The sequence below is a fragment of the Bicyclus anynana genome, chromosome 14 (assembly GCF_947172395.1).
Source record: "Bicyclus anynana chromosome 14, ilBicAnyn1.1, whole genome shotgun sequence".
NCBI classification, from domain to species: domain Eukaryota; kingdom Metazoa; phylum Arthropoda; class Insecta; order Lepidoptera; family Nymphalidae; genus Bicyclus; species Bicyclus anynana.
The window spans coordinates 3759471-3765551 of NC_069096.1; positions in this window are offsets into that span (position 1 = coordinate 3759471).

The following is a 6081-nucleotide window of genomic DNA, read 5'->3' on the forward strand; positions in this document are numbered from 1 at the left end:
CTTTTACTCCTTATTTTTTACTAATTTCTATTAAAAATCTAAAAGCTTATTTTAGAAATATATATAATAAAGATATTAAAAACTAGCAGAACTTCGCGGTTTCTCCCGCGTAGTTTCATTTCCGTGGGAATATGTGTTTGAAATGATATCTCCGTGATTTCTCAAAAAATACTGAACACAAGGTAACTGTTGTAAACCGTTAAAGAGTTCCCTCGTGTGTGTTTCGACTTTATCATCAGATCGACTCCAGACCTTCATTAAGTTTTAGTGCCATAAAAAGGTTAATGGAAAAAATTTGAGATGCGCCGACTATGACTTTTGCCGATTAGCCGACTAGCCGATTAGTCGGTTGCAAAGATGCCGACTAGTCGGCCGATTAGTCGGCAATGCCGATCACAGGTCGGGGATTTCCGTAAAGCTATGTTTAGATACAGCTGATTTAAGCGCGATTCGCTTGCGAGTGTGTCGATGTGTTTTTCTTAATTGCTTGCTGATATAGCTGAGCAAAAGTAATTTTTCCAAGCAAGTGACATGATAAATATTTTTTTTGTACAAATAATACTATTTTTGTTAATGAAAGTTAAAGAGTTGTTTTAAAATTTAATCATGACAAAAAGAAAATCTTTAGTAAAGATGTTTTTTTCTTCCTCAATACATAATATTATTAAGAAATACATACAAAATAATAAGCCGACTAGTCGGCGCTTTTTGCCGACTAATCGGCTTTACCGACTAGTCGGCAACTAGTCGGCGCATCACTAGAAAAAATATAAAACGCTATATTTTTGTCCTTACAATTTTTGAAAGTTTCCCTCGATTTCTCCAGGATCCCATCATCAGATCCTGATACGGTGACAATGGGACCACTTCAGGAGTATACACATTCAAACAAAAAAAATAAAATTCAAAATTGGTTAAGAAATGACGAAGTTCTGAGGTAACAAACTTTAAAAAAAAAACAACATAGGCGTCGTACCCAGATAAGTCTAAAAAACTCGAACGCGTAAAGTGGGGCTGTTTTTTTTACTTGTTTATCTAATACTGTGGGGTATCGTTATTATCATATCATCATTATCAACCCATATTCAGCTCATTGTTGAGCTCAAGTCGCTTCTCAGAATGAGAGGGGTAAGGCCAATAGTCCACCACGCTGGCCCAATGCGGATTGGCAGACTTCACATACGTAGAGAATTAAGAAAGGCTTCCACACGATGTTTTCTTTCACCGTTTGAGACACGTGATATTTAATTTCTTAAAATGCACACAACTGAAAGTATTTTGCATTATCATTTGCTACACATATTTAAAGATGCTTTTATAGCTAAGGAGTCCTTGGTCGGGTTGTATTGTCCTCAGTAAAGACAAGACAATACAATCAGACTGGCACATAATACAGCATTAGGATAAAAAGAGCTATAGTTTAAAATGATACATTTGCTTATAAATTTCTGTCAGGCGCTTTAAAGAAGAATGTATTTTTTTTTTCCAAAATACCGGTTATGCGACAATTCTGAAGCTTGTCATCATAATTTTAATCTTATCGCCCTCCTTTAAGCAGAGGAGATATGAAGCTTGGACCCATGATGCTGCACTTATGCTGCGCATCCGTGGCTGAACCTATTTGGGTTGGCTTAGGGTGATAACGACGACCGTCAAATCTTAATGATAATGATCAGAGTGCCTAGTGGGAGTTCTTAATTTTTCATACTGTGAAGATCGCGTAAACGTAAACGCGAATTTCTAAGGAATTAAAACAGCGCCACCTAGTAGCTCTACTGCACAACTGTTTCAATACCTTAGAAATTCGCGTTTACGTTTATGAGATCGTCACTGTTTGAAAACATTGTGAACTGCCACTAGGCAATCAGGACTGACGGCTTAACGTGCTCTCCGAGGTCCGAGGATGTAACACCATCATCTTCCTAACACCGGGAAATTTTAACTGAAAATTTCTTAGAATAAAGAAAAACTCAGTATCTCCTAGGACCTCGTGATTCGCTAAAAGCTAAAGCGCTTCGCTGAAAGCTAAAACGCCGGAAGCTTTTACTATTAGGTATATCAGTATTGTGTCAGATGAAAAGCTTCATGAGGTCTGTTTAATTTGAAGATAACCAAACAGCCACCTTGTACAATGTACCTAGGTACATACTCGTAATGTATTCTGTGCTGCCTCTCAACTTTACTGGTTGATAAAGCACACCCCGCCCGCGACATGCTCTGCGTGAAAATCTTGATTACATAGAGTACTCGCAGGTACCTAAATAATTACTCAACTGTTCGTCTGAGCTTGACTTACTTAATATCATTTTGTATTTTTATGGTAATCAAACCATAAAAATACAAAATGATATTAAGTAAGTCAACTTTAACAGATAAACATAATCGTCTCGATAGAAAGACGAGATAGGAGCCGCCAGCATCTAGCGGCTCCTATATCATCTACTTAAAGTATAAATGGACTATCCAACACAAAAAATAGTTTTTAATTCGAACCAATAGTTCCTGAGATTAGCGCGTTCTATCAAGCAAACTCTTTCGCGTTATGATATTATAGATTTGTTATTTCAATTCAAAGTAACGTAAGTGTAAAATCAATAGATCGTACGTAAAGTTCATGTTTAACAATTTAATGGCAGCTATGATAGAATAGTGTACAGGCAAAGCGATTACCGTCTGACCTTTACAGCTTGAGGTCGGCGCGGCACGAGCCAAGCAAGTTGGAACTACCTGTACCGACCTGTAGGCAGGTACTTGCGGTTGTAACAATGTTATTGTTTCATACGTAATAGAAAAATGCACGTCATGTTTGTCTGTTGTGTGAAAACTGACAGATATTCCTTTAACTGGCTATGCACCCTAGATAAACTTAATGTTCGGAGGATGTGGTCGGAGAAAATGTGTTCGGCTATATAACTTGGCTTAGTTCTATATTAGAACGGGTGTCTAGGTCTGCTCTGGTGGGATCTTGCCAGTTTTGGCAGGAAGAATTACTTGAGCGAAGAAGGGAGTACGTCTTTAACCCTACATCCATCAGTTACAAGTCCGGGATTTCGCTCAAGGTTATTCTTTGCCACTCTATTGGTAACATTCTTGAAGGGAATTGTTAGACTATAACATAATTACTTCAAAGTTAATGAATTAGCCTTTAATTCATTAACTTTGACGTAATTATGTTACTTGACATATTCGAAATTGAGATTCTATGTAACATTAAGTATGTCACCCTGTGCAACGACATTTACCAAATCCTGTCTACTGATAACCCTTCGTGGATATCATACAATAGGTAGATGACATTTCTCAGTTGATTTGGTGTTTATTTTAATAGATAGGATCTTTATTAATAAAGATCGAAGAAGTGAATAGAAAGAAAGAAAAATGCGTTTTTTTCGCTATACATCACAAAATCTCCAGTACACCAAGTCATCCAGGACAATACCCTGCGATATGTGGCATGACCCAGAAAATGGTCCCAGCTCAGCATAATGCTACGTGACCATTTGAATTAGGATAATATGTAGCGCTGATTTTCAGCTGGAACCACAGATCCAATAGGCCATCTGATAGACTTTATTAACTCGGTTTTTTGCGCTTTAATTCTGCATCTGATGTCAACCCGTCTCCGACACTATAGTAATAGATAGTTCCTTAAATAGTTATCCTTCGGTTAACCGCATTTAACACTAGCCTTAGTAGATATGTGTGCTTGGATTTTTTTAATAATAATAATTAATCGTTAATCAGTGGGAACTGATAATCATCGTCATCATCATATCAGCCGATGGACATCCACTGCAGGACATAGGCCTTTTTTAGGGACTTCCAAACATCACCATACCAGCGAATGTGAGCGTGGGATCTGATAATTAATTATAACTATGTCGAAATTGATAAATTTGGTTACGTGAACTCTCTAAAAACAATGGATTTTCAAGGTGTGAAAATTCAATTATTTTATTAAGTAAAGTCGCGAATCGGTGTTTATTTCAAATAACAGTAGGTATTGAGTAAGTATGTAGTTGGTGCGACATTATCGGCCTTCATATTTCTTACAGCGTTTCCTTATTGTTCATGTTCAGCTAGGATCAAAATATTTTAACAGGTGATGTGCTGTGGTTCTCATCAGAGAGGTCCCGGGTTCGATTGCAAGCTCGGATTAGCTTAGGATTTTATAATTCTAAATTAGCTCTGTTTTTTTTTAATATGACCAATATTTCCATTCCCGTCCAACTAGTCGGGAAAGAATGTATTAAGAGTGGGTACAACAATAGACCAAAGGGGCGGGGATCGAGTCACCACCCATCGGTGATTAGTTTGTTAGCTCTTACCGAACTCATCTTGTCTGGTAGTAAGCATTAGCCCGTGGCTAGTTACCAGTTACCCTAGTTACCCTACCGGTAAAGACGAACCAGAAGCGACTTAGCGTTCCGGTACGATGTCGCGAAGAAACCGTCGGAGGTATGGAAAATAAACTTATGCCTCCTCCAAGTAACTAAGCCCGCATTGATTTTATTAGTTGTAAAAGTTTGTTAGAGTATATAATTTACTAGACGACGTCTCGTAATTTCAACGCGTAGGTACCTAGTTCCTATTCCAGTGTGAATACGGGCATAAAATATAGCCTATAGTACTCACAAATAATGTGGCTAGTAAGAGAATTTTTAAAATTGGTTTAGTAGATTCAGAGATTACCTCCTTCTACCATACAAAATTTACCCCATTGTAGTATCTTACTAATATTATAAACGCGAAAGTTTGTATGGATGTTTGGATGTTTGTTATTCTTTAACGCCGCTACTGCTGAAGCGATTTGGCTAAAATTTGGAATGGAAATAGATTTTACTCTGGATTAACACATAGGCTACTTTTTATCCCGAAAAAGTCCATGGTTTCCCGAGATTTGCGAAAACTGATGATTTTGATAATATGAATGTTTGTTACTCTTTCACGCGTCGACTACTGAACCGAATTAGCTGAAATTTGGTATTGAGATATATTATAGCTTGGATTAACACACAGGAACTTTTCATCCCTGAAAAATCAATGGTTCCCGCGGGATTTGTAAAAAACTGAATTCCACGTGGACAAAGTCGCGGGCGTTCGCTAGTTAGTATATATATATTAAGATTGTAATGGACGGAAGCGTGGTGTAAAGATGGCTGAACGTATTTCGAACTTTCAACTCTAAAAATACCTCGATGGTGACCCCGCGCGACTCTTGCGCAGTCTTGCCGGCCGCTGAAAGGTCAGGCCACGCCGCGTGCGGACCATTGTCTCGGCATATTCATAATATATTCATTTTCCCGATAAAAGGTCAAACAAATACACGTGGACATTAACGAATTGTTGACCTTTCAAGGTGTTAATTTTTTAACTTTAAATATAATGAATAATATCAAGTGTTTTCAGTGAAAAAAAAAACATAGTTGCCCTACATGATAATATATCATGTAACCCCAACGGTTTGTGGTTTTCAGTGAACATTCTGTTATGTGTTAAGTTGAAGTAACTTTTAGTTTGATGTCTTGTCTCCACTAAACTTTAATCGTACCTAACTTCAGTTTTCATAAACATTACCTACTCAATGCATCATTCTTAGGATTATATATAGGTGTCAAAGGCATCATTACTGTAAACAGTAAACACAATGTAGATTGAATCTATTGAATGAATGAAATACGAGAGGTACAATGGCTACAAGTATCTCTCATTGTAAACGCTCGGACATAAAAACTGTATGAAAATTATAGGAAATATAACTTTTCAAGAATAATATTACTCATTTATTAACTAGATAATTGCCCCGTCTAATACTTCTGTGAAGGGATTAAAAGAACAATAATTAATATCTGATTTAACTAAAATAATTTTAATAAATAGAACGCAAACACTGCATAAAAACATACAATACATATACCTACATTAGACATGGTATATGTAGTTATAACAGAAAAAACAAACCTACAAATCCTTGATTGGGTGGCCTTGACCGTGACTGGCTTGGCCACAAAAACACAATCCATGCTACAATGTAATCGATTTTATATTACACATTTTGCATAGGTACCTTCGAACTTATTC